General features: G+C 35.7%; 1 protein-coding gene across 4 annotated transcripts in view; it reads left to right on the top strand.

Moving 5' to 3' along the window:
- The window catches only part of Spn (protein phosphatase 1 regulatory subunit spinophilin), a 164,021-nt gene that overhangs the window by 67,824 nt on the left and 75,887 nt on the right, over positions 1–20,310 (top strand). For all 4 annotated transcript variants that reach the window (XM_088235974.1, XM_088235977.1, XM_088235976.1 and 1 more), the window contains exon 2: positions 2,610–2,683. The gene's annotated coding sequence lies outside the window, so the exon portion shown is untranslated. The remainder of the gene's footprint in view (positions 1–2,609; positions 2,684–20,310) is intronic.

The raw sequence follows: 20,310 nt of genomic DNA on the forward strand, positions 1-20,310 counted from the left end.
AAGGTAAGTATAAAGGCTTCATATTCCAGGTTTGAAATTGAAATAAAATATAAATAACTAATAAAAAGATCAAATCATGTACTTTTGTACTTATCAAGTTGTGACATAAAGTGTCAAAATAATTTAAACCGCTCTCATTTAAAGTTAAAGAAAATCACATGCGTCGTTATTCTACAATCATGGCGAAATGTCCCCCTTATTCCAATTACATTCCGTTTAGCGATCAAAATGGTGTGCTTTCGTGTATTAGAGCTTTAAAGCTCGGAATGCAGAGCGACGAGCGACTCGGGTGATCATAATAACCTCAGTTCGATTATAACTTAAAAGCAATAATTGTATTTATTCCAGCTCTGTTGGACGAATGGTATAATACCCAAGCAGACGCTTTAAAAAAAAAATGTATCGTATTATCAGTGCTATGATATTTCAAAGTTTCGTATATTTAAAATTAATTCGCGTGTGACGTCTCAAGTTCTCTTCCCCTTCTTGTTCTGCTGATTGGTCAGTTGTCTTACCGGAAATATATCACAACTCTCTTACCATCGGTTGATTCGGAAGAACTAGTGACGTTTTTTTTCATAAATTCTCAACAAATTACGCCGTACAATCCTCTAATTTTTATCTCGCGTAAGAATACATTTTTTTGTATCCCCGGAGGGCTGAACTTCCTCGTTGCTAAACTGAGTTGTTTTTAGGGGTGGGGGGGGGTTGTAGCCATGAACATCCTGACTAGTTTAAAAACAGTTTCAACTCTATTATAAAATGACAACTTAATGTTTTGTAAAACTGTTTGAGCTATTCGGAAAAAAAATATTAAAAATAACTGTCTCGTTATATATATTGAACTCGTAAGCAGTAATTACTGTAGGTAATTAAGTGTCTTCACACTGATTTACTTGCAATTAATAATAACCGTAAAAAAACAGGAATACAGTCATACCAAAGAAATTTATGCGAAAATGTTAGAGAAAAATTAAAAATCGTTTAATAATGGGTCACAGGTCACAGAGTCACATTCAAATATCGCTAGCCCAACGCAACAATGAGATGTCTTTGAAGAACATGTTTTGAGATAATCGAACTTTGAGGTGTGCAAAGGGTCTGACTAGATTAAATTTTACACGTCGATTATGAAAACTATATTTTCACATGGGTTAACTATCTAACTTCAATATTTTATTATTTGGAAACATTCATTTATTTAATTTATTAACATATCTGCATGTGTATCTCAAAATCGGAAAATTCAGGTTTATCTTACTGTCGCTTTGGGCTACCGATGGCGATGTAGAGAATACCACAATAATAATTATTATTGTAACTTTAGTCTCCTGCTCTAGTGGTGCCATAACCTTAATTCCCGGCTCTACTCAAACCACTTGGGTGATTATTTTCAGTATAATATTCTACCCTTTAAATATTTATAAATTCATTGATGTGCAAATTTTAAGGGGAAAAACAGCATTGTATTTTTCTTTAATGAAAAATAATGAAAATTCACCGACTCTTATCTGAAAGTTTGTTTACCCTCTATCTGCGCTAAGCTTCCGGTTATCCATGCAGACAGACGCGGGCGTCCTTCGGCGTCGCGTGTTCGCTTTCATTAATCTGCGTTCATGTTTTGCCATTTGTTCCCAATTTCTTAAATTAACATGACAAAGGGCTTCGCAGAACGATGATTGTTATTAATAAAATTGCGAGTTAAATATTATTAATGTTTTTTCAAGATTTGTTCACTAACAGAATTTGGAAATTGTGTATCTCTTATCCTTGACTGTTCCGTTAAATTAATTTTCCGTGTTTGTGTTGAAATCTGAAGGAAAAGAAAATACACGAACTTCAAACGTGCCTTTGGAACCTACATATTTTGCATACTTTATATGTTTTTTTTGTAGCGCTTGAGAAAAACAATATGCAAACTTTATGTTCTTTAAATATAAATTTTAACTCATTTACACCCAGTGGTGCATAAGGTGCATTACATAATTATATTTGGAATAAATATTTAATTATTTTCTTTATTTATGCTTTATTAAGTTAGTTTATAACATCTTAAGAACTAATATAAACTTTTCATAACATTACAGTTTTTTTTTATCAAATTTTCTCAAAAACATATTTTTTCAAATTAATTAAAAAGATTATGCATCTTACACATAGATTACTGAGACGTACATATTTTTTAATGTAATTTGTAGAATAAAAGTAATAAAGTAATTTACTTTTACTAATACGAAATCGGATGCCAGAAGTACAATTTCTTGACCTTAGTTTATTTGAAATGCCTTAACGGTTTCGCGCTTATATAAAAACGTGCACCATTATGATATGAAAATAATCCCTTTTAATGGCTTATGTCGAGAGGTCAAAAGACGTGTGTAGTGTATGTAAAATGATAAAAACAAATAAAATTAAAATGCTCTGATTGCCGTGCCCGCTGGAGCGCGGTGTAAGTTAACGACCTTTTTTTTAAATCGTGATTTTTCGTCCTGTCATTGCTTGCGGTGTTTACAGCTACGTATTTCAAATGAAAAATTTAAACGGGGAAGTTTTCGTCCCCCCGGAGTACCTACGTAGTCCTTTTGTATAATTTGGCATTTTATTTTCAGATGGAAGCGGGTGAGGCAGACGCGGGGCGTGGGACGCCGCCGCGCTGTGACGTCACACGACCGCCGCATTTCAGGTGATATACCTACACACCTATGTAGATACTCCAAAATATATCATGCTCTTGAAAATCATGTAGGGGAAAACTTCAGATGACTTTAAACTGTCAAAAAGGTCACTATCGTTAGGGTTTAAACATGTTCTTGTATTGTACCGTGTAACGAGTAAATTGCTGTCTCTTGATCGCTTATATTTTAAAAATTATTTTTAAATAGGTATTTTTTATTATTTAAATAAAAAAAGGGTTACAGCACATTATTATGAAAAAGAACCATTGTTATATTTCGTTAAAACAAACAATAAACAACATACCAGAGAGAGGGATGAAGAAGACAATTATGAATATTAATTTCGGTGCATTTTGTTTAAATTTAACTTATAATATGGAAAAGTTTTTTTTTTCGTTCTGACGTTTTTGTTGCACGAAACTGTGTTCTATCTCTTGCCCTATATCAATCGTCTATTTTCATTGGTTTGCCCAGAGAGGGAAATGATTTAGGATTGATGATTTCAGGGTGATTTTTGCGTGTGATTTAAAAATTGCGGTGTCAAATTGACCGCCGTAAAATTTGCCGTTTTTCCACACAAATTCAAACTAAGAATTCATAATGTTTATATGATTTGCAAACCAACATTATATATTTTATTGGCATTGTTCTGCATTTAGAGGTGGGTAAGACCTTGTCACCGAAAATATACGTGTCACTTCATCTGTGTATCTTTAAAGCGACCGAATCTTTTAAGTAGTTCGATTGAACGAATGTATCTTTTGGTCATCATATCTCCGCATTCGCATCTTCGTATCATTTTTATCATCGTATCTTTCGTATCATTTGTTTCTTTGTTTCTTTCGGGTCTCTTGTTCGTTTAGTTCTTTTGTTCACTTGAGCAGAGTGTGTGTGAGTGTGAAATATAAGCTAGATTTCTGCATGTCTTGCAGCTACAAAACGAATGAATGTTTGAAATTCTAACATCCTTATAGTGCTTGAAATAATTTTATATATTTTTCAATTATTTAAAAAAAAGTCAAAGTTAATTATTTTTGAATTGGGTAAATAATAAACAGTTAGCCTCGCGGTGTAGTAACCAGCGCGTTTGCCTACCATGCAAGAGGTCTCGGGTTCAATGGTTGACATGAAATATTTTATTAAAAAGACGTTTTACACTAAAACATTTCAAAGTCCCTGGACTGACGAGTGAAGCGTAAGACTGATCATCTTACTTTCACGTAAAAAAAATCATGATTCCGTGCGATTGGTGTACCAGTGCAGTGTCCTATGCACCATTAGATGCGTAAAGGGAATTATGATGAAAGAATAATATATATTTTTAAAATTTTAAAAATGAATGCTGGTTTTGTATGGAAAAATATTAATTATTTCAACATTTTTAGTAGGGTTTATTTCCAAAGAGAATATTTGTTTACATGTGTAAATATTAAGCTTTATACTTTGTTTTATTTATTTTTAGTATTTTTTTATGTTAGGAGAGAAGTGTTTTCAAAAATAGCCTCTGAATCCTTTTTTAATAAATACAAAATAGTACAATGAAGGTCAGTCCGTCCTAGCTTTATCGTGCCGTTTGGATTTGGACGATTCATGTTGATTGGGCCTACGTGTTCATTAAACACACACTTGTACATTTCGGAAATGTTTATAGATAGAGCAAATGACTATGTATGCGTGGCCTCAACCTTAAATAATTCACCTATACTTAACCTATCTCCTAACTACGCATACCGTATGGTGACGCGGAATACGGATACAATCGTTGCGATCTAATAAACTAAATGAACTAGAGCTATAAAAGATACGAATGATACAAAAGATACGAAAATCCGAATGACACGAAGATCCAGTTCGGCGCTCTTTTCGTTCGCGAATTAACTGACCGAGATGAAAGAAACATATCTCTAGTTCTATGTTTCCGACCTTGTCAGTAAAGCTAGGGTTTCCTAGGACAGCGGTGCCCGTATCTTAACGGCTGTAGTGAACGGTGATGCGGTGGACAGCCGTTGTAACGGTGACTAGAGAGTGGTTTCCTAGGAAAACGGTTTTTATAACATTTATTAACACCGATTTCCTAGGAAACCACTCTCTAGTCACCGTTCCGACGACTGTCTACCGCATCACCGTTCACTACGGCCGTTAAGATACGGGCACCGCTGTCCTAGGAAACCCTAACTTTAGACTGGGTCGTTTGCGAACTACACATGTCTATTCCGCATTGTAGCTGGTGTGTCAATAGCTTTTCTTGCTGACTTTCTGAACCGCATAGCAGCATCCATCATCTGGATTATTCTCGACTAATATTATCATCATCGATATCTGAAATCTATTTTTACTATATCGACGGTGACACTGCAATATACCACGTAACCTGTTTTTTTTGTTACTTAAATATTTTTCAGAAATAAATTCGTTATAGGAACTAAGAGCCGTTAGTTTTTAATTGTTGCTATTTTAAGTCTAAATAACGAAAGTTTTTCTGATACTTCAGCGGTATTTTAAGTTGATTTAAAAAAAAAAATATAAATATATATTTATTTACTTATAAGTAGTTTATTACACATTTTTGAGACATAAGTCCCAACTCCGGGGGACTAAAAGTCCTGTGTTGAGTTGGGACGAGTAATTAGTTGACACAGACATATCATCAAAAATATTATATTGGATCAGAAACATTTTTTTTAAATAAATATATAGCGCATCAATTTGGTAAACAGCAAACTCAAACATTCGGAAAATAATCAAGGAGTTTCCAACTCAAATCCCTCCCACCAAGGAATATCCAGTCCTCAACTCCTCTCTTGAAAATAAGTTTTGTCCTTGAGAGCTTAATAAGCTCTTCCAAAATATTAATATATATCATTTTTTTGTTCTCCAATATTGCAGTATCACCGACGATAATATTATTCATTCGCAATTTGTGCACTTATATTTTTTGTGCTTTTTGTTTTGATTAACTAAGAATTTTTAAGTTTACATAAGTAAGACTTATTTATATTTAAAAACTTGTGGTCAAACATTTTTACGAATGTTATAAAATATTTGACCGTTAGTGGATATCCGGGTGTCCGGGCGGATTAACATACAGTTCTGTGTGTGTAATTGGATCAGAATCCTGGACGAGTGTTTTCGAATCGATAGTTGTCCTCCAAAAATCCTAAAAAGGAAATCGTTTGGTTAATAGTCCGTCTCGTAGGTAGTGTGGTAGTTGGTGCATACGCCTACCATGCTTGAGGTCCCGGGTTCCATTCCTAGGAAGATCGGCATGAAATTAGTTTTTATAGGTGGTTTTACAATGAAGTGTTTTGTTGTCCTTGAGCTGGCACCTGAAGCGTAAAACTTATCACCTTACCTTCCTGTTACAGATGAACTAGATACGCTGCATTTTATTGAAAAATGCAGTGCCCTATGCACCATCCAGTGCGGATAAGGGTTTGATGATGATGATGATTGTGTTTATGAATTTATATTTTTACTTGGATATTATGGATTATGTACCGATAAAAATATAAACAAGAGGCATTTGTAAATACGACTGAATTTTTTTGTAAGCGGCATGATATCTCTTGAGAGTACCGGTTGTAGTAATCTTGTTTTAGAGCTCTTACATTTTAGGGAGATAACAGTAATAGAAAAAATGTACTGGCTTAGTTTTTTAGCTGTAGTGATGAGAATATCCAAATTGTACAATCCGAATTAATCGATTAATATCCATTACCTTCAATTTAATCCATTTATTAGCCCCTTCAGATATTAAAAATCTCTTAAGTAGCCCCTTCAGATATTAAACGATGACTAAAATCTTTATAATAAAGTACGAATTTTTTCCTAAAAACAAATACTTAACCAGCTCATTAAAAAGTGCTTCCCTTTTTATTAAACAAAACATTTTGTTATGACGTCACTTCTATTTATTTTGGAGAACTACTTTATAGTTTCGTAAAGCACATATCTTTCCATCTACAGGTATAGTTACAGTTTTCTTACAACACATGTTGATGGAAAGATCTGTGCTTTTCGAAACTATAATAATACTGCTCCAAAATAAATTCGAGTGGTCTCATAACAAAATGTTTTATTTAATCATGGTATTCCATAATGTTAGTGCCGATTAAAAAAATAATGATGCAAGTGTTTCCATTTTTCTTTTAAAAAAATAAAATCAATCGACCTTTTTGTAGCGTATATTTTTTTCCAAAAAATGGTTTGTTTTTCACCTGAATGTTTTATTTCAAGAAAAGTCGTTAAGTTCGTTCGCTTGGGATGTTAACTATTTAGAGTGGAGATGATTTATTTATTTTAGTCTGCCATTCAACTATGTATACCTTTGTTATTATTTTTGTATGTATGACATTGTATATTATGGTAAATTAAGATTTATTATTATAATATCCCTAAATCCTTTGCTCTGTACCAGCATTTAGCCCAATTGATTTAAAGCATTTGATCGAGTTGATAGGAAAAAATTATGGATGGTTCTATCGGAGTATGGAGTGAGTGACAACCTTGTCCGCGCTATTGCTTCCTTGTACAAAGATAGTGTAGCGTGTGTAAGGGTAAATGGGTCATTAACTTCCTGGTTTGACATCCCTAAAGGAGTCAAACAGGGATGTGTAATGTCACCGTGGTTATTCAACATATACATGGATAAATGTATGAGAGAATTGAAAAGTATGGATGTGGGAGCGAAAATGAGTAATCTTACTGTCAGTTGCCTTCTGTACGCCGATGACGCAGTCCTCCTAGCTGACAGCGAAGAGGAACTGCAATCCTTGGTTACAAAGGTTTACGAAGTGTGCAAGGAGAGTGATTTGCTAATGAATGTGCAAAAGTCGAACGTCATGGTCTTTGAAAGAAATGTAACTATGACTGAATGTAAGATTGTAGTAAATGGAGATAGTTTGAAACAGGTCGAAGAATTTGTATATCTGGGTAGTATGTTTACTAGAGATGGAAATATGGACAAGGATATTGAAAGGAGGGTTAGTGCCGGTAACAGAGTTAATGGTGCCTTAAAGTCTGTCGTAGCAAATAAGTGTCTATCGCAAGAGGCTAAATTAGCAGTTCATAATGGAGTTCTGGTACCAACCCTAATGTATGGAAGCGAAGCATGGAGTTGGAAAAAAAGGGACGAAAGTAGACTGAATGCTGTTGAAATGCGATCCCTCAGGCGAATGTGCGGAAAAACAATGTATGATAGGTGCCCTAATGTCGAAATTAGAGCAGAATGCAAGGCTGAGTTAAGCATTATCGACAAAATTAAGAAAGGTCTTTTGCGATGGTTTGGTCATGTGGAGCGAATGAATGATGAAAGAACGGCTAAAAAGATTTATGATGCGAATGTGTCTGGTTGTAGAAGTCGAGGAAGGCCGAGAAAGACATGGCATGATCAAGTACAACAAATTCTTGAAAGTGGTCTTGTGAAAAGTCGGAATAATCGACGTGCGTGCGTGAGAAGATGTATGAATGTGAAGGAAGCAAAGGAAGTGTGCCAGGACAGAGTGGTGTGGCGTTCTATCCTCTCTGCCTACCCCTCTGGGGAAATGGCGTGATGGTTAGTTAGTTAGTTAGATTTAAAGTTAATTTTTAATGGTTTTCAAAAGACTACTAAATTTGCCAATCTAAAAACGTCGACGATTGAAAAAGTGGATTAGGCAAATTTTCATGCAGTACAACGAATCTTTTATTACATCCACATAGGATCGTAGATTATACTAGTAAATAAAAAAAATTAAAAAAATCTCACTAATTTTGTCTATACCTTCAATCGTGACGTCTACCAGTATAATACGCGACAGAGTCAAATTATTCAAGTACCTGGATCACGCACGACAAGGTATGGTCTAAGGTCTCTGCTGTACCTTGCTTGTAGTGAGTACAACAGGCTACCGGAGTCCTATAGAATATCAAAAATTTAATTATGAATTAAAGAAATTACTACTTGAAGAGGTACGTGAAAGGTGAAATTTAGTGGTGAAGTTCTTGTTTTACCTCAGATATTTCTAACTATTATTATTCTTAGTGGGAGGGGGTCAGTGCTACGCATGCTCCTGACGTCACTGCGACCTGTGAAGATCTAATTTGATGGGTCCCCGTGAATAGTTCTCGCCCTCCAAGCCCAGGTCTATAAAAAGCCTGGCTACTGTGTGGAAGGCGAGAGTTTACATTTTGCTAAATCTTCCCCTCCATGCCCAGATCCGTAAATAGGACTTTTTCTTACTAAATGTAAATGTTTATTATGTATGATGTTTTGTTTTAATTTATCTTTATTATGTACTGAATTTGCTCTGTTATTTCAGTTTTGTGTACATATTATTGCTTATTACTATATTATTACTTTTATTTCTTTAGCTTCTTACGAAAATCAACTAGTTCTTCCTAATGTCGATTATTCGCATCACTGTTTGTGGAGAAATTATCTTGAATTACGACAGTGGTCTGAGCAAAGGTCAAAAGGCACCAGCAGCAGCACCCCCCTCCCACTACACCCAGTGGGGGTTGTATACGAGGGGGTTTAAACGGGGAGAGAACTGGGAGTGTGTTATTAGTTAGAACTACTCTCGCCCCGTGACCCGTAAAATGCCTCTATAATAATTATTAACATCGCAAAATCAATTTCATATTGTCCGATTAATGTGCATAATTAAGAGGATACGCAGTCTGCCTTTTTTTCATACAAACGTATTCCCGTATTTTCTCCCTGGATTATGACACTAGAGCAGTGATTTTAGATAATAATAATAATAATTATAATTTTTGGATAATTTATATAGCGCCATTTTTGTGAAAATCACCTCAAGGGCGCTGTACAATAAATAAATATCCCAGCACGTCTTGCAGCTACAGAGCGCATGGACGGTTGGGATTCTAGTTCCTCGTCTCCAATTATGATATATAACAATTATGATATATAGAAGCTAGATTACAGCACGTCTTGCAGCTACAGAGCGCATGGACAATAAGAAATCTAGCCCCTATTAAAAATTTTATTTAAAAAAATTTTATTTGACAATGAAGTTTAAAGTTTAAGTGATATTTCAAAAAACTAAATAAAAAGCAAATTTATAAAATTAGAAGTTAGATAGCAACAAGTCTTGCAGCTACTGAGCGCATGGACGGTTGAAATTCTAGACCCCATTTACTAAATTTAGATATTTGATAGTTGATAACATTTACATGATATGATAAAAATAATATGATAGCTAACATCACAAAAAGTCTTGCAGCTACAAAACGCATCGACGAATGGAATTTCAACAACATAAGAATGATTTTAAAAAGTAACAATAAAAAATAATAAAAAAACAATAATTATACATTGAGCAAAGAACTAGTAAGTATGGCAATTAGTGAACATGTAACAGCACAAAAAGTAAAATATAAAAAACTAAACAAAGATAGCATTCCTTAACTTATTATTAAGGTTAACAAGATGATAGACGATACTCAAACTCGAGGGTCCCTGTTTTATTTTGGTACGCAGTAAACAGGATCTGTTGTCCTTTTCCTAGTAAATAACTGTAAAAACATTTTGTTCACATTTGGCTGTTCCCTCGTAGATGATAATAGATGCGCATCTGTGTGCGTCGTGTAGGTACCAAGGGATCTATCAGCTTCTTGTTAATTTTGTTTGTTATTACTAGACGCATGTTTCCCGCTTAAAATTTCTGATTACTTTTATTTATTAATTTTACTTTTATATTTACTATTAGCGAGTCCCTATCGTTTTGTTTTTTTGATAAATTGTTTATTATGGGAACTAGAACCATCCGAAAACCCTTAAAAGCACCCAATTTTATCTGCCATCTTTGGGCGTACGGTATGCAAATACGATATCTGTTTTTGAAAAACGCAAAAAGTTCCAACATAGAAAATTTCATTCTGATACTCTTTCTTAAAAAAAAAAACAATCTGTTCAGTTTTGTAGTGCGGTAAACGAGACAACGAAACTTCGATTTTCTCTATTTAAGTTTGGCATAATCAGTCCGACGTACAAATGTCTTTTTTTGCACAGTATCGAGGAGGCATTTGTTCATAAAAATTCTCAACCACCGCGTTTCCTCATAATTGCGTGTGTTGATTTTATGTTCCTGTGGATCCTTCTTTTTACCCTTTTTCGCACCTAATGGTGCATAGGGCGCTGCATTGATTTACCGATTTCAGTGTATCTCGATTATTTGTTACACGATAGTAATATCATATAAGAAGACTACACCACGAAGCCGATAGGAAATGTAGATATTTACACAGATTTATATATATATTTATATATTTATAATAGGTCAGAATGGTGATGTTACACAGTGTGTAGTGGCCACTTAAACCAGCCAATTTTATTTATTTATTGACACTTTATATACATATACAATAAATATACATACAAGGGTGGGCATATTGCCTTAAGGCAATTTCTTCCTACCTACCCAAACCGTTCAGTTTGAGAAAATTATAAATACATGGACATATTGAATCTTACAATTTTATACAAAAATTAAAAGCAATGACAGGTCACAAGCCCTGTAAATGCCTGGACTTCCATATTCCTTTCTTAAACATATTTACCCTGTCTGTTCAACGAACTAAGATCTAAATAACTTCCTAGGGAGGAAATCCATCCTGTGTACAATGTATTAAAAAACAAGATCAGCATATCAGACTTCGAGCTAACCCATGTCAATCCACCTTGATCCCACACTGTGTAAATGACGAAAATATCTTCAAAAAGCCAGCGAATTGTTTTTGAAGATTTTGTTTATTCATGATTTATTAGGTAATTTCATAAAATCTTGAGAATTTTAATCATCGTTTTATTTACATCTCATGTCATATTATTTGAATAAAAAAAACATAGGCATTGAGGGGATCCTGAGGGGTGGGGACGACGTGTTGGCCTCTGTCCATACGTCCTCCTCCCCCCTCCTTAATCTGCATAGAGTTTGTATTCCTTAGGAATATTTATAATAACTTTCCTCTATGCGCAGCTGACAGAGTCTCCCAGGACTCTATAACAGCTGCGGGTGGATGGTGGGCTTAAAGATCTCCCCTCAATCTCATGTCACATGTAACATAACAATTTATCAAGAACATATTTTAAATGATTCTAAGGCTTTCGATTTCTCCAGATAATTCATTGGTGCAATTTCCAACCCTCATTCAAAGGGTTTGGAGACTTTGTTTGACTCTTCCTCGGTAGTCTCAATTTTGCTTTTTGTATGAGATTGGTGATACTACTTGCGTGCGCTCTAGGCACACGTACAGGTAGAAGGCACGCGGCACGCGTAAACAATAAACAATGTCCGAAATAATTCGGCCCGCCAAGATAATAAGTAATAAGAATGATGGCGGTCAGCGGGCATAACGATCCGCTAAAAGCGCCGTTACCTACCGATGCGGTGGAACATGGGACGGCACAAGCCAGCCAAGTCCCGTGTAGATATTTCGTGTTGCCTCGTTAGGAAATCTCTTTCAATCATGTTATGGGTTATGGCCACCAGCTATTGTAATACTCCTGATAACTCAACCGATTTCGTAAATGCGCTTAAAATAAAAATGTTATAAGGAAATCTTTAAAAATGTGAGCCTTCATACACAGAATATCCAAGCCGTTTAAAACTGCAGCATACATAATTTGTTTGTACGAGGCACATCCAGAAAATAAGAATACCAAATTTTTGTATTATATAAAAGAAAATTAAAAAAAATATATACATTACATTGTTGTATATATATTACTTATTTTTCCACGTAGTCACTTTCCCGTTCTATGCAGGTTGTAAGTCGTTGCACAAGCTTTTTGATGTCCTCCTATAGATCTCTCCCGCCATCTCCTTCGTCTACTCTTCAACCTCTTGTTTAACCGCCTCATCGCGCATCGGTTAGAATTTTTTTCCACCCATGTTAGTCTTCGGGAAGGTGAATTGATGAAAATCTGAAGGCGCTAAGTCAGGGGAGTATGCAGGGTGGTTCAAAATGTCCCAACTAAACGAGTTCAATCGCGCCTTGGTAGCATTAGCCGTGTGCGGGCGGGCGTTGTCGTGCAATAAACACAATCCTTTTGTCGACATTCCTCTCCGTTTATTTTGAATTGCTCTTTTGAGCTTTTGTAGGGTCTCACAGTATCGTTCTGCAGTAATCGTCTGCCCCTGAGGCAAAAAATCAATCAAAATTATCCCTTTTCGGTCCCAAAACACGAATGCCTTAATTTTATTTACCAACTCATCGATCACAATTGAAGATCTTCCACTCCTTTGCTCGTCATGAATATTCCTTCATTAAACTCACGACACCACTTATATACGTTTGTTCGGTTCATAGCACCTTCGCCATAAACAGTTTTGATCCGTGCAAAAAATCAGTCGGAGTTTTTTCTTCCGCGAGAAGAAACCTTATGACAGCGCGCACCTCGAACTTGGCGGGATTTCTTATTGACATCTTTCACAGAAACTAACTCTACGAGGCAAGTTTAAGTACTAACGATGTTCGCCGGTACTTGTTGTGTTCAGGAGACCCCCCCACTACCAATCAGTGTTGCCAAGTTTTGGAAAATAAATCTCACAGCACGAGAGCCAAACAGTACTCTTACTTTCTGGATATGCCTCGTATTGTTTGAAATCAGACGTATTGTTTGATCTTCTCGTTATATGATTTATGAAAATTTTATCTATTTATTTACACTAACACGCAAATACTAAATTTACTACATTTATCTTTACGATCACCGTAGTATACAAAGTATTTACGAAAAAATACATACATTACATGCAGAGTAAAAGGGGATGCAAACACCACCATGTCCGAACATGCACTAAAATTAATTTACTTACAGCTTATTATACATTTTTTGAGAAATAAGTCCCAACTCCAAGAGATCAAAGTCCTGCTGTGTTTAGTTAGGACGAACAATCAATTGACACAGATGACACAGATATAATACGAGTATTACCACAAATATGATATTAAAACGGAAACATAATAGTAACATTTTAGAAATTCGTATTTATATAGCCCATTATATGATAAACAGTAAATGCAAATATTTCATATAACAATGCAGATAAAATAAATGTGGTCGTGTATTCGATAAATCATCAAGGAGTTTCTTACTCAGATCTAAATCTCTCAACCTAACAGCAAAATTTTTTTCGTTCTTTATCATTTTAATGTAATATGGGCAGAACGGTTCAATGTTATGAAGAACGCTTGGAGTATTTCAGTATTGAAAAGTTTGAAAAGATTCCGTGTTTTGTGTTGAAAATGTTCCCTCTCAGTCGGGGTCTGAGGCCGCCTAATACCTTTTATCTTCCAACTTTTACAAACAATACGACATATTTCAACCCTGTTTTAAAGATGTTAATACTATAATAAAATCGAAAAAAAGTTGATGTTGACATTTATCATGGTAGAGTAATTATAAAAATACGGTTGATGTGTTTCTGATATGAAATGTCTAATATTTAGGTTAGCGTTTGTGAATTAACTTTATTTTAATGTTCCGGGGGCTAATCGTGACTTGCTAATTTTAAGCAGTGTATTATCCACCAATAAAAATGTAAAACACCCTACGGCACGGCGTTTAAAGAAATAAAATAAAATATTATGTTATTATAATACTTCCTGCTTTCTAATAAACTATTACAACAAAGATGGAGAACATTGTAGAGGTGGGAATATGGAAGTCTAGGCTGGTTTAACTGGCCACATTATACAATTATAGTGTAACTTTCATCATTCCCAATATGTATCGTCTTTTTTGGGCGATCCCATGTAGGTTGAATCCGTTCCGACGTTTCGGCTACCGTTCCAGGAGCCTTTATCACACAGTTTACCCTGAAGCTCCTGCAACGGAAGTCGAAACGTCGGAACGAATCTTACCTGTACAGGATCACCCAAAACAGACGATGCATACTGATAATGGTGACCGTGAAAATCTACGCACCAATTCAACATTCTGCGAATGTTTGAACATCCACATTTCTTCAATTATACCAACCGTTGATTTTCATGGGGTTATAGAGCTGGGAAGTTAAGCAATGGGAAATTAACCTTTTATCATAAATTTTTTCTACAAAGTAAAATTAAGTTTACTGGATGAAAAGTTGAATATGCATACATTTTTTCTTCTAAACATGTTCAATTATAGGTTACCGACGAAGATACTGTTAATGTTCATGCAAATATACTCATTTTTGTACACAAATATTAGTTTTTCTTTATAGACAGTCGAAGATAATTCTGTTAAATTCCTTTTGTAATCGGGGCCCTGATACTCGTACCTTTATTGATGCGCGAATATTTATCAAAAATCGCATCGTCTATGCTCTCGGGGGAGATTGTAGTTTCTGATTTTAATGTAACAAAGTTGCAACACGCCAAGAAAGAACGGGGCGGAAAATGGACCAAGTTTCCCGTCAAAAGTTATGCTAACACGCTGCATTATGTCTTAGCTGCATAGAATTCATGAACTAGGAGGCAACAACTAACTCCGTGACTTGAGGAATATTGTATCCTATTTAAATTTATTTCAACAGAGAGGGAAAACATTTTTGAGAAGGGAATATGGAAGTCTAGGCATTGACAGGGCTTATGACATGTCATTGGCTGGTTTAAGTGGCCACTTTACACACGGTGTAACATTCACCATTCTGCCCTTGTTTGAACATCCACATTTCCTCAACTCTTCCATCTGTTGACTTTTGTGAAGTAAAAGAGCTGAAACCTTTATCGCGTGGGTGAGATTTATCCGGCTGAACCAAATCACCTACTAGGCAACGCCTGAAAACAATTTTCCAATTTTCATACTTTTTCTTTTACCAGGTAGTTAATTCAACAATGTTTGAGTATGTCCAAATGCTTGCAGACTGGCTGGATTTCCTCCCTAGGGAGTTATTCATATTTAAATTCATTTCAACAGAGAGGGAAAACATTTTTGAGAAGTGAATATGGAAGTCTAGGCGTTTACAGGGCTTATGATATGTCATGATATGGCTTCCAAAAATAATTTCAAGGCAAAAGCCTGATTACAAAACTTTAAAAAAAAAAGTTTTGTAATCATTTCGGCAAATTGATCATGTCCAATCAATTTAATCCCAGTCAGTGAATCCCTCTCTTCTCAATCCAATGAAGTACATATTATGTACTTCTGGATTACTTTCTTTCAGCACAAATATGCTAAGGCTACCAGATTTCGGAGAGCTCCTTCGGGCAGCTTTTCACGTTTGACAATGAGCAAATTTTCCGTGTTTGTGGGCACCGCCAAGGAGACTTACGTCATCAGATGCGGCGTGCGGTATGTGGTGGGCAAGCTGTTGATTTACCTGTATTATTATGGTGTTAATGAGGATGTTCAGTCCTACAAGAAATTGGATTTCAAAAATGTTTTCTTACCCGCCGTAAAAATTAGAGCATTAAATTGTGAAAACGAACTATTTTGAATGACTTCACTAGTTCATATGAATCAACCAATGATAAGAGAGTTGTAAAAGATTTCCGGTTTGAATTAAGTCAACGGACCAATCGGCAGAACTTACCGAAAAGAAGCCGAAGAGAACATGAGAGGTCACTATAAATATAAAGACGGCAATATAAAAAATATCGTTCGTAAGATATTTGCGGTTCCATTTCGAGTTCCATTTCGAAAAGTGGTTTTTTTCCAAATCGCGATTCGATTCAATAATATGCTTTTTTTTTCAAGTCTTCAAGGAAGCTTTCACGGAGCTTTTACATAAAATTCCGTGAACTGTGAAGTTACGCTCGTTGAATAAGTTCCTAGGTACATTTAGCTTATGGCCGTTAAAATAATGGGAAATACAGTTTCAGAATTAATCTCCAGTCTACTTTAAAATTGGAATATTTCGGATTATCGTAGTTTTAATTTCTACACTTTATTTAGTATTAACGTTGATTTAACCCGTAACTTGATCAAAATAGACGCTCCTGTCGGTAATAATCTACGCGATAAAAGTTTCTCTCCGCGATTGTTGATCGTTTTAGCGAATCCGATAAAACATCGACTTAAATTTATCGATCGGGGATTATTATAATCTATAGCGTTTGACGTTTGGCCACGCGACCACAATAAACTAATATTACCAATGCGCTTCCGCGAGTTTATATCGCGGTCAAGTTCCACTTTGATCGGTCAAGACGCTAAGGACTTTTAATCGGAGCCGATAAATATCTGTGATTGAGCTACACCATTCTGCACGTATTACCTTTTTGGCACATTTACACTTATCCAAATCCACACGACACGGTAAAATCTGGTATGGTAGACGAGTACTCTCAGGTAAAAATCCTGCAAATGGAAATCGAGTAGAGATTAGTCGGTCTCATGGTGAGTGCGTTTACCTGCCATTAAATAAATCAATTTAAAAAATATTACAATAAAAATCAACTCGTCCTATGTTATTTTATCATCCCGTGTGGATTTTTACGATCGTATTTCTGTATCGTAAAATAGGCCTATAGAAAATTTTACTCCCGTTCATAATAATAGTTAGTAAAAAATAACGCATGATATTATATTGCTATAATTATATAAAACATCATTCACAAATTAAAAGTCACTGTAAAATCGCGAGTCTTTGTTATTTGAATTTTCAATAAAAATATCACTTATCGATAATTACGACACGTAGGTACATAAAGTAATGAGTTTTTTGGTATTTTAAAAAATGGGCATTGATACGTACGTCATTTGTGTGCAATAATAGTAAATTCTTCGCAATAAGTGTCCGTCGACCTTTAGTGTACCGGAATAAATATAAAAGCCGTGACTTGTAATATTCATGGAATGTAAAATGTGTATGGAAACGAGGTACATTTTCACGCACGTAATTGGACCCTTCCGTGGTTGGGAGGGATGATGAGATATATCTCCGCATTTCACTGTGGTCCTGTATGCTAAATTTAAAACCTGGGAAATGTTATCATATCTAGGGGATTATGTTTACTTTACAACATATATTTGTTATAATCTTTATAATTATCATCACCCTATAAGCCCCTGTGTCCGGGCGGATTAGGAATTCAGTTCTGTGTGTGAAATAGAACAAGAATCCTAGATGAATGCTTTCGACTCGATGGCTACTCTCAGGTGAAAATCCCGAATAAAAAAATCGAGTGGAAATAAGTCCATCTCTTAATGTGGTGGTTGGCGCGTTCGCCTACCGTGCTTGAGGTCCCGGGTTTGATTTCTTGGGAGGTCGTCATGAAATATTGATTTAAATGCGGTTCTTCTACACTGCAATATTTCATGTTCCTGGACTGGCACTTGAAGCATAAGACTGATCACCTGACCTTCGTGTACAGGGTTTACCAACATGAACGATAGGATGTTTTTAGCTCATGGCGGCCATATTGAAATTAAAAAAAATGGCATCTGCTGTCAGTGGTCATCAGTAAGGTTTGCCATTTCGTCATGAATCGTTTTACGTTGCCCCAGCGTTTGGAAATTGTTCAAATATTCTTTCGAAATTCGAGAAGTTTTGTCGCTACTCAAATAGCATTTCGTGCAAAATATGGTCGTCATTCTGCTCCTTCTGAGCTCGCTATTTGTCGGATAATTCAAAAGTTAGAGATAGAATTTACACTATAGTAAGCTACCGACACGACTTTGTAGTGCTCGTAGTGAAGAAAGTATAGTCGCTGTTCGAGCAAGTGTGGCAGAAAACGATAATGTTTCCGTTTCGCGCCGTTCACGAGAGTTAGGCCTGTCCACGATGACTACCTGGCTAATTTTGCAATTGGACTTGGACCTACATCCGTAAGATGGCATTGGCACAAGAGCTCAAGCCAACTGACCATCGTTCGCGTCGAGTGTTCGCTGATTGGGCTCTAGAGAAAAATGGAAGGAAATTCCGATTTTCATCGAAAAATCATCTTCTCAGGTGAGGCTCATTTTTGTTTAAACGACTACGTCAACAAACTAAATTACCGCTGTTGGTGTGAGCCGAACCCTCAAGTGATTGATGAGGCTCTACTACATCCGGGAAAACTCACTATCCAGTGTGGATTATGGTAAGGTTATAGTGGCACCATCGGGCCATATTTTTTCAAAAATGAGCAAGGACGTACCATTACTGTGAATGGTGAGCGCTATCGTGCCATGATGAATGATTTTTTCTTTCCCCAGATTGAAGAAATTGTTAAGGACGATATTAATTTTCAACAAGACGACGCGGCGCAACTTGCCATATAGTGGGCGTTACGATGGAATTATTGCGTGAAAAATTTGGTGAATCGATTATTTCACGAAATGGTACTTACCACCAAAATCTTGTGATTCAACTCCACTAGACTATTTTCTGTGGGGCTATGTTGAATCACAGGTTTACACCAACAAACCCGGGACTCTCGATGAGCTCGAAGCGAACATTCGCCACACCATAGCCGCCATATCCGAAATGCTGCACAGTCATAGAAAATTGTCGTTACCGGATCAATCAGTGGAAGAGAAGCCGCGGTGATTATTTAAACTATATGTATTTTGTTTAAATCATAAATAGCATAATACGTACCATATAATAAAACCCATAATAAAACCCATTGCGGTTGAAGTGAACTAACTGACATTTTAAAGGTGAAGTAAACTGAATCGGGTTGTGGTCCCGTGGCTAGTGTCTCGGACTAACGGATCAAAGGTCCGTGGTTCGAATCCCACTCTACCCCAACTTGATTCCCATTTTCAAACAGTGAGTTTTTTTTACAACTTGTTGAAAATGGCCCTCAAAATTAAATATTCGGGTAAATTATAAGAACGCAAATATTACTTTTACTAAAAAAAAAAGCTCATTGATCGTTTGGCACAATGTTTTAAGTATATCCATCTGTTTGTTGACATGCTGGATTTCCTCCTTATGGAGTTATTTAGATCCAAATTTTTGCAATAGAGGAGGAAAACATTCTTGAGAAGGGAATATAGAAGTCTAGACATTTATAGATCTTATGACCTGTCATTGGCTGGTTTAAGTGGCCACTTTACACACTGTAACGTTTGCCATTCTGCCCATATTAAATTAAACTCTTTTGCAACAAATTCAAATCATTGGCATTAAATCTCTTTTATCAGTATAATCCAAAAACGTTTTTCTGGTTATGTACAAAACACCCATTTTAATTAAAAATATTAATTCGGTGTAGAAAACCCAAATAGGTGTAAAGTTCATAGAGTTAAAACTTTGAATGACCATTTTGTCAGTTGGTTTACTTGCAATGGTCTCATAAGTACAGCTCATTCAAATCTTCAATAAACTTTGCTTCTGTAGATTGTTTTCAAATAAAATATTATTATGTTCTTACCAACACAAACGAAATTTGTATATTTACTCGCTTCGCCGACAGGCACTAACATATTTATTAACATAGGCTTAATTAACAATCGAACGCACTGTACATAGGATCTATGCTGCATGCTAATTGAAAGCTTTAGAATTGCCGATTTCAAACGTGCTTTAAACTATTGCACGTGCCTATATAATAATTATTTCTGTGGTCTCAAAACCACCCACTCTGAGGTACAGGCACCGCCTTCGGTCAGTGATTTACGCGCGCATCGCACTAATACTAGACACTGATGTAGCACATGCATAGCTCCATACTTATTATAGTATGTAGCTCTACTGGGCGGTAAAATATT

Source organism: Micrasema longulum, unplaced genomic scaffold (assembly GCF_059751315.1).
Source record: "Micrasema longulum isolate JH-2025_06_02 unplaced genomic scaffold, ASM5975131v1 h1tg001484l, whole genome shotgun sequence".
NCBI lineage: Eukaryota > Metazoa > Arthropoda > Insecta > Trichoptera > Brachycentridae > Micrasema > Micrasema longulum.